Genomic DNA, 9,968 nt, shown 5'->3' with positions numbered 1-9,968 from the left:
CGAAAATCCGCGGCCGCGGATTATTCCGGGTTTCCTAGTCGAATAAGGCTTTATCTTTTGACGAATTAGACTCATTTTTTCTAGTTGTTTTAGGAAATAGAAAGGTATAAGGACTCAAGGGAATATTATTATTTCCTATCTTATTTTCTATTTTGTTTTTTCCATGATTAATTCATAAAAGATTAGAACTCTTTTTCTCTCAATTATTGAAGAACCCTAGTTTTGCTTTTTCCCCAATTACATTGAATTTTCAATAGAAGCTTTGATTTTTGCAAGATTGGTTCTACAATTGGTATTATTTCTCTTCTCTTCTTATTCCTATTCAATCCTTTATTATTATTTCATGTTTGCTTATTTAATTATGAATATGTTTTCCCCAATTATGATTGAGTAGTCTATTTCTAGGGTTTAGGGGGATCCATGATCAATTAGGAAGGGATGTTTATTAAAGTATTGATTTTTATTGATGCATGTTGATTCCTATTGAATGTTTTTATTCTATTCAATCCAATTTGGCCAGATTTGATTGTTATAGTGTTGCAATATTAGGTTATGCGCCGAGAGGTATAAACTTGATATTAAGGCTAGTTTCAATAGGTAGAATTGGTGTTAATAAATTGCGAGAGCCTGTTAATATCGTTCTATGCTTGATTTAGACTTGAGAGAGCGAATCAATCTGTTTAACTGCATTATTAATTGTTGATTTTAGTGTTTCATCCCGAAATATTGATCATTGGTGAACCTATGCCCTAGACTTTTTATTATTGATAATTCTTGATATATATAGTTTAGTTTAGTATAATTACTCACAAACACTCGTTCCTATACTCTAGATTTGACTGACAATTAGGAAAAGAACACTGTTTCTCTGTGGATTCGACCCTATTCCCTGACTACTATTTGTTAGAGGACTTTAGGATTACTTTTGATAAGGTGATACGACTTTAGCCTGTCAAAATTTGGCGCCGTTGCCGGGGAAACGGTTTTGTTCCATTTTCTTTAATTGTTTTAGAGTCTAGATTATATACTCTCGTCTCAGAGAACACTTGTTCTTTGGACAAAATCTCTTAATTGTTTGTTCTTTAGTTCTTCTATGCGCAGGAGTTTGAGTTCAGATTGCCTACAATTTGATCCTGAAATCGAAAGATCCTTTCATAGACAAAAGAACTTTTCCAGACAGTTGCGAGATAATCCAAGGGAAGATAATCCTTTGGATTCTGACTCTGATTCTACCAGCATTGTCTCTGTTGCTCCACCAGAATCAGAGATGGCTCGGAGGCTTACTGATTTTTCCCAACCCTCTTTGGCTGAACTTCCCAGAAGCAATCAAATGCCTGAAATCGAAGCTGTAAATTTCGAGATCAAACCTGCATTGCTAAACATGATCGAAAGAAAACAATTTGGTGGTGGACCTAATGAAGACCCAATCTTCATTATCAAGATTTCTGCCAATATTGCTCTACCATTAAGCAGCAGGGAGTGACACAAGATCAGATTCGGGAGATTCTTTTCCCATTTTCACTTCGAGACAAGGCAAAGATGTGGTACAATGGGATTAATCGAGCCACTCTTGGGATCACTGATTGGAATACCTTGGCTCTAGCTTTCTACAGAAAGTACTACCCTCCAGAGAAGACTGCTAGGTTGCGTAGTCAGATTACAAACTTCACCCAAGGGACTGATGAGTCTTTACATGAGGCATGGGAAAGATTTAAAGATCTTCAGAGAAATGTCCCCATCATGGTCTACAAAAATGGTTCCTAGTTCAGGGTTCTACAATGGTTTGGGGAACAACTCGAGACTTATCCTTGACTCTGCAGCAAATGGGAGATTCATGAAACTAGAAATTGATGCTGCACATGATTTGATCGAGGAGATGGCTATCCACAACTCTCAATATGGTAATCCTCGAGGACTAGCTAACAAGGGTGGAAAGCATGAGATCGATTCTATATCCCTATTAGCTGCACAAATGAATGCAATCAGCAATAAGCTTGACAATATGCAACTCTCCTCTCCTGCAAGTGTTGCTGCTTTGGGTACTACATCCGTGATTTTGTGTGATAATTGTGGCATAGTTGGACATTGGGCACAAGAGTGTCGGAGTTCTCTCGAACAAGTTAATGCTTTTCAAACATATCAGCCGAACAACCCATACTCCAACACATACAATCCAGGGTTGAGAAATCATCCTAACTTGTCTTACAAGAGCACTAATGTCCTGAATCCTCCTGCACCACAACCACAAGCACAACAATTGAACCAAAGGTACTACCAACCACCTTCCCAACACCCTCCTGGTTTCTCTAGACCACCTTTTAATCCATCTCAACAAGCACCTCCTGCCGATCCAATGATGGTGAGATGAGAAACATGATGCTACAAATGCAAAAGGATCGACAAGCTGACAAGGCACAAATTGAGTCCATTTCTAGCTCACAATAAGATGTTGGAGAATCAGTTGGCACAATTGGCTACTTCGAACTCTACTGGCCAACAAGGTGCTCTTCCAGCACAACCTGTTCAGCCTACAGATTCGGCAAATGCCATCACTCTCCGTAGTGGTTCTCACTATAATGGACCACCCATGCCAATTGATGATACTTTGAGTGTGGAAAATGATAAGGAACAGGTCCCAGCTGAAGCTAAAAATGACAAGGAGAACTCTAAGCGTGCCACTGAACATGAAGAGACAATGAAGCCAAAAAGCCTGCTATTGAGGTTCCTCCTATCAAACTTCCTTTCCCCAATCGTCACCTCAAGAGTAAGCTGGACAAGCAATTTGGTAAGTTTTTGGAAGTCGTCAAGAATCTTCAGGTAACAGTTCCTTTCACGGAATTAATTACTCAAGTGCCTGCTTATGCTAAATTTATGAAAGATATCTTGACTAGGAAAAGGGCTTTTAACGAGGTGGAGACAGTTGCTTTTACTGAAGAATGTAGTGCCATTTTACAAAATAAATCTCCACCAAAATTAAAAGACCCTGGTAGTTTCTCTATACCTTGTCACATTGGTAGTTTGTTCATTGATAAGCTTTATGTGATTTGGGGGCTAGTGTGAGTGTTATGCCATTGTCTGTTTCCTCAAAATTGAATATGGGAAGTTTGAAAGTTACCAATATTACTCTACAAATGGCCGACCGTTCTGTTAAATACCCCCTAGGTATTTTAGAGGATGTACCTGTTAGAGTAGGTAAATTTTTTATTCCCGTGGACTTTGTTGTACTTGATATGGAGGAAGATAGGCAGATTCCAATCATTTTGGGTAGGCCATTCCTTCATACTGCTGGTGCTGTCATTGATGTGAAAAATGGTAAGCTTACACTATCTGTGGGGATGATGAGGTCACTTTTAATCTGAGCACTGCTTTGAAAAGTCCTATGCTAGAGGAAAAGTGTTGGAGTATTGATGTGGTTGATGTAATTTGCCATGATAACATGCCCCAAGCTCTCTATAGAGACCCCTTGGAGGGGTACTTTGTCTTGAGTCTTCCATAGGTGATGGCAGTATATGGAGCAATGAAGTGGATGCTATAGAGAAGATGCTAGCAAGTGAAGAATTTGACCTTGATGGATGCCAACAGGTAAAGAGGTTTGATCGATCTGTGTGCAATGTAGCGGTAAACGGTCGTGCGGGACCTACATAAACCAGCGCTATTCGGGAGGCAACCCGAATCTCTAACTCTTCCTTTTTCTTTTATTCCTAACTTTCAAAAAAAAAAACAAAAAAAAAAAAGAACAAAAATATTTGCATATTGAATTCACTTGAATTCAATTTATTTTTATTTTTTTGTGTTTTTGAATTCACTTGAATTCGTTTCTTTTTTTTTAGTTTAGTTAGTTTCTTTTCGTAGTTTCTTTTAGTTTTTGATTCACTTGAATTCAAGCTTCATTTTTTATTAGACTAACCATGCTAACAAGTGTTGTTTAGTGGTTTTGGTGTATAATTTTTGACTATAGGTGAAAGCACAAGCTCCAACATGCGCCCGCGGGAATTTGGCTCCACTATCACCCTTTTTCCTCCAGCCCGCGGGGTAAAACACGCGCCCGCGGCCAGCCACGACCCCTCCCTCACCAATGTTCTACCAGCCCGCGGGGTAAAACCAGCGCCCGCGGGGTAAAACCCGCGCCCGCGGGGTACAGCCCGCGCCCCTACCCGATATCCCACACCCGCAGCACCAATTTCCCCCCACATCCCACGCATCTGTCCACCCGCGGGGTCCAACCCGCGCCCGCGGGATCTCCAGCCCGCGCCCCGCACTCTCTCCCACCCGCGCCCGCAGACCCCAACACCCCTAGCAGCCCACCTCTCCTGTCCGCCCGCGGGATATACCCCGCGGTCGCGGGTTTTCGATCTCCCCCACCCCCATCGCGACCCAACACAAAACCTACACAAAAAAAAAAAAAAAACAACCAACCACCAACCCCACACCCTCAAACCCTCAACCCACTCCTTTCCCCCACACTTGCCCCGCACCAGCCCCGACGACCGGCGGGCGTCCGACCATCCCGACCACGCCGGCGACCCTAAAACCCTTCAGCGCCCTCTCGCCCTTCGCCCTTCTCCGAGCACCCATCGTCCCCACTCGACCCCTCTCTTCTCTACCGCCTCTTCGGCGGGCGTCCGACCGGTTTCCGCCCGCCAGCGACAAGCCACCCTCGGCCACTTGACACAAAACCACCACAAAGCCACCTTTTCCTTTTTTTCCTCATTCACATACACTTCCAACCCTACCCTTTCTCATTGACTTGGGGTTTCTTCTTGAAGGCATCAAATTAGTCTAAGTTCGCGTTTGTGAAGCAGTATGACATGATTTTTGAGTATTTTGACTCTTCTCCCCAATTCATTGGGTAGTAAGCATCTTTTCTCACTTATAATTGTTGTTAATGTTCATCTCGCATTTTTGCTTGGATTATTTTGTTCCCATCTCGCTGAGAATCTTACACATCGACTGAATTGTTAGTTCATCGGATTGTCAGGATTTGTGTGTGGTTTTTGTGGTGGATTGCGGTGTTTGTGGGAGACTTTGGTGCTGGATGATTGTCGGGGTTGGTTCCGATTCTTTTTCTAAACTAGTTTATGCAGTGAGGACACTGCAAATTCTAGCTTGGGGAGGAATATTCTATCTTTTATGGCTTTTTAGTGTAGATTTCATTGCTTTCATAGGATGTTGCACGGTTTGTACTGCTTATTAGGAGTGGTAGTTTACGTGTAACCAAAAAAAATGTACTGCTTTCTTAGCTGCATCATAGTTGCATTTTAGATAGCTCATTTCATTATAGTTTTCATCTATGGGACTATTGTTGGCACACCTTCGAGAATTTTGTGGATATCTCTACTACAGCTCTACAGCTTTGTTGTACAGTGGTTTCATGATTCTTCATAGCATAATTGTGATACGATTGATTGATGTGGTGGAAGACTATTTGATCTCTCTGGCTGGCTTTAACTTTACTGTGCACACAAAATTGACCCATGTGAGCTTCTGTGCCTAATAAACTGACGAATCTGTGTCAGTTATGTTCTTTCATGAGTGATTAGTTCCTCAGTTGATGTATTGATCTTGATTTTGACCTGGTACATCCTTGATACTTGATTGTGTACACTATTTGATATGATTGAGGCGTTCATTTCATGATTTTAGCTCCAGAGTTCTATTTGTTTACATATTTCCCGTCTCTAGCCCCGCTGAGCTTTCTTGACCCTTGCTTGCTACTTACACCCATATTACAACCCTTAACCTCATTTGATTATTGTCCCAAGCCTAGCTTGGGGGAGCAAGTGTTAGTTTTGGTCATACTGTATTACATGGATGTAGTTAATGCATGGTTATGTTGAAGGAAAGTGTTATTAATGAGCTTCATCATCGATTTCGAATGTGGTTCAAAGAGATTTTGGAAATATGAAAAAGAATGAAGAAAAAGAAATGAAAGAACAAAGAAAGTGAACATGTTTTTGAAAGATAAGTGAAAAGGTTAACAATGGGTTACTATGCATGAAAAATATTGTGGTGATATTGTGGTAATGATGGTGTTATATGAAGCTCTGATGAATGCCTTGTTAGGCCGTTTTACATTGATATTTGCTCCCCTTCTTGGCTTTTCCACCACATTTCCCAAAATATGATCCATACCCTTAACCCTAGCCTCATTACAACCCTTTAAGTCCTCTTGATCTTTGTGTGTTACATTTTTCGTGTTGAAAGTGAGTCAAAAGGTCAAAGTTAAAGAGTAATGCTTCTTCTGAGTTGATATATATAGGTTGAGATCGTTGAGTTTCATTGATTTTCGCCCTAAACACAAGAGAGTATTAGTTCACATACCTATAGTGAGGTCTGTCAAGTGTTGTTAAGTCCAGCTTGGGGGAAAGGGTCTGTGGTAAGATTGTTGAGTTGATTGGTCACATGACGTGCTATGCGGCTTTGTTTCATTTATACTCGATGCTTGGTTCATGTAGGATCGATATCTCCCGTGTTTTGGATGGTGTGCTTGACCCTGTTTTAGTCCCATATTGTAGGTTATCATTTTCTTCCCGTGTCTATTGTTTGATTGCTTGAGGACAAGCAACAGTTTAGCTTGGGGGAGTTTGATGAGTCATATTAATATAGGCATTTCATGATGCATTTAGGTTGCTTTTAGGATCATTTAGTTGCATTATTAGTCCATAATTGCACATAGTTACTTAAGTTGAGAAGATATTACTCTTGTGTGTGTTTTCGGTGTTTTTGATAGTTTTCAGGTATTGAGAACATAATTGGAGTATTATTGGACAAGCTTAAGCATGAGAAGCATCTAGGAAGGAGCTAAGTCAAATGAGAAGTCCAAAGGGCATCTTCAAGTCGGATTGCAACTCAAACATAGCGGAAACGTATTAAAAGAAGTATGGAAATTGAGTCATGTGCACTCTTTTGATCATAACTTATTATCCAGAGATCGGAATTCAGTGATTCCAGTGGGGTTGGAAACTAGACTTGAAGAGCTTTCCAAGGTATATTACACGCCCCGATACGACTTCTAGTTTGGGAGATATGGTCTTTGCAAGTTGACGCTGTTTTGCAGCCCGGAAATCCGCGGCCGCGGATTATTCCGGGTTTCCAGTTTCCTAGTCGAATAAGGCTTTATCTTTTGACGAATTGGACTCTATTTTTCTAGTTGTTTTAGGAAATAGAAAGGTATAAGGACTCAAGGGAATATTATTATTTCCTATCTTATTTTCTATTTTGTTTTTTCCATGATTAATTCATAAAAGATTAGAACTCTTTTTTCTCTCAATTATTGAAGAACCCTAGTTTTGCTTTTTCCCAATTACATTGAATTTTCAATAGAAGCTTTGATTTTTGCAAGATTGGTTCTACAATTGGTATTATTTCTCTTCTCTTCTTATTCCTATTCAATCCTTTATTATAATTCATGTTTGCTTATTTATTATGAATATGTTTTCCCCAATTATGATTGAGTAGTCTATTTCTAGGGTTAAGGGGATCCATGATCAATTAGGAAGGGATGTTTAATTAAAGTATTGATTTTTATTGATGCATGTTGATTCCTATTGAATGTTTTTATATCTATTCAATCCAATTTGGCCAGATTTGATTGTTATAGTGTTGCAATATTAGGTTATGCGCCGAGAGGTATAAACTTGATATTAAGGCTAGTTTCAATAGGTAGAATTGGTGTTAATAAATTGCGAGAGCCTGTTAATATCGTTCTATGCTTGATTTAGACTTGAGAGAGCGAATCAATCTGTTTAACTGCATTATTAATTGTTGATTTTAGTGTTTCATCCCGAAATATTGATCATTGGTGAACCTATGCCCTAGACTTTTTATTATTGATAATTCTTGATATATTCATAGTTTAGTTAGTATAATTACTCACAAACACTCGTTCCTATACTCTAGATTTGACTGACAATTATGAAAAGAACACTGTTTCTCTGTGGATTCGACCCTATTTCCCTGACTACTATTTGTTAGAGAACTTTAGGATTACTTTTGATAAGGTGATACGACTTTAGCCTGTCAGAGAGAGAAAATGAGAATTAGTGAGTTTTAAGCTAATAGCAAATGAGCAGAGAGAAAGAGACGCTGGATTAAATGACACTGGTTGTGGTTGGACTTCTCTATTAGAATTGGGCTGGTCTAACTTTAATGTTAAAGTTAGGCAGTCTTTGGTGATAATTTGTGTTCCAATAAAATTTTAGAACATGTACACCATTTTGTAGAACATATACACTACATCTCATATCATATATAATAACTTTTAGAGCATATGTAATATCACATATGCAAAATCACAATGTGAGGCAAACTCATCTTATGTCATCTCAACAAGTTTTATATTGTTACTTAGCAATAACTAATCATCATCATCTGCCATATCAAATGATAAATATCATGTACCATCAACACAATTATAGCAATTATTTTAGAACACGAATTTCCAAAGTTTAGAACATGAAATAACAAATTTTAGAACATGAAATACAAAATTTTAGAACATGGAATTCAACCTAAATAAAATCGAACTTCAAAAAATTCGTTAAACTTGGTAACAACCTCGGTTGCATTCATGACACTTTGCTGATTTATATATGAAGAACTTTGCTAAATTTTATCTTTAATTTGGTTGAGTTTATTTGAGGAGAGAGAATGGATATTCTTAAGTAGTGAAAATGACCATCTTGAGAAAATAGAACAAACATGAATTCACTCTAAATAAGTTAAATCTTTTATGAAAAATTTCATTGCACTTATGAAAAACTTGATTGAAGTTGAACTTGGACCTTCAATTAAGTCTGCTCGAGGAAAGAAAATGAGTATCTTTTTAGGAGAGATCATTAGTCTTTTAGAGGAGAGAAAGAGAGATGAAATAAATTCGTAGTTAATGAATGCGAGCTAAAAAGATTGAATTTTAGAAAATTTGATGAAGAATTTAGTAATATTTGTGAAGAACTAGGTTGAATTTGAGTTTAAAACTTTAATGGAGTCTTTTTGAGAAGAAGACATAATTCAAAATATATCACTTAATTTATAGAACATAGGATGTGTTCTCACATAAGAAAGTGTTCTCACACAAAGGAGTTATTCTCACAAGAGTCCTCCCCTAAGTCGAGTTCTGAGTTGCTCAACTCGTCTCGCCAACATCTAGAATTTTCTCTCTCCTCCAAAACAGTCGGCCCAAGCAACTTTTTCTCTATCTCTCACACATTGAACTTGTTCTTTGGAAATCATGACATTCAAGGATTACATTAAAAACTATATTTGAAGGGTGACTATATATGTATAACGGTCACTATATGTCATATGTGTTCGAGCTGCTTTTTTTTTTTGGTCCATTAAAGCTAAAATTGAAGAAGATTACCAAGAGAATCAAAAAGACGACATTGAGCAACTAAGCCTGCAAAACTATGAGAAAATATCATAGTGACGACGTGTTATATCATAATAACCCATCTATCACATGTTTAAAGAAATTAGTCAAGAAAAAATAATATTTACTATTTCCATATCATGGTGACCATCTGTAATATCATAGTGACCCTATGTTGTATCATAGTAACCAACACAACCCTCTGATATATCATAGTGACCCTCTACTCTATCATAGTAACCAACACACTTTCTGGAAAAAATAGTGTGGAATCCACAAATAATCGAACAAAACTTTGAATAACTAAAACTCCATGAACGACGATATATAGGAGAGAGAAAGAGAAGATGTGCAAAACTTTAGAGAGAGAAGAAAAGTAGCGTGAAAGGGGTGGGGAAGAAGGGGGTAAAGGTTAAACTTAATTACGAAAATGACATTACTCATAAGTGTATTTAGAATGGTTAGATTAGATTAGATCCAAAGGTCCAGATTCGTTCTCACATAAAAAAGTCTTCTCACATAGAGGAGGTGTGTTCTCACAAGAGCCCTCCTCTATATATACACTAGTAGAAAAAAGACGATTTGCATCCCCCCAAGT

At 38.3% G+C, this 9,968-nt stretch overlaps 1 non-coding gene across 1 annotated transcript; it reads right to left on the bottom strand.

Moving 5' to 3' along the window:
• Positions 1 to 1,641: 1,641 nt before the first annotated feature.
• On the bottom strand, positions 1,642 to 1,747 carry LOC125492961 (small nucleolar RNA R71). Its single transcript, XR_007269349.2, has one exon. It is a non-coding gene; the product is annotated as a small nucleolar RNA R71 (small nucleolar RNA).
• Between the last annotated feature and the right edge of the window lie 8,221 nt (positions 1,748 to 9,968).

Source organism: Beta vulgaris, chromosome 8 (genome assembly GCF_026745355.1).
Source record: "Beta vulgaris subsp. vulgaris cultivar EL10 chromosome 8, EL10.2, whole genome shotgun sequence".
NCBI lineage: Eukaryota > Viridiplantae > Streptophyta > Magnoliopsida > Caryophyllales > Amaranthaceae > Beta > Beta vulgaris.
Note: the sequence above shows the minus strand (reverse complement) of the source record. Positions and strands in the feature narration are given on the sequence as shown.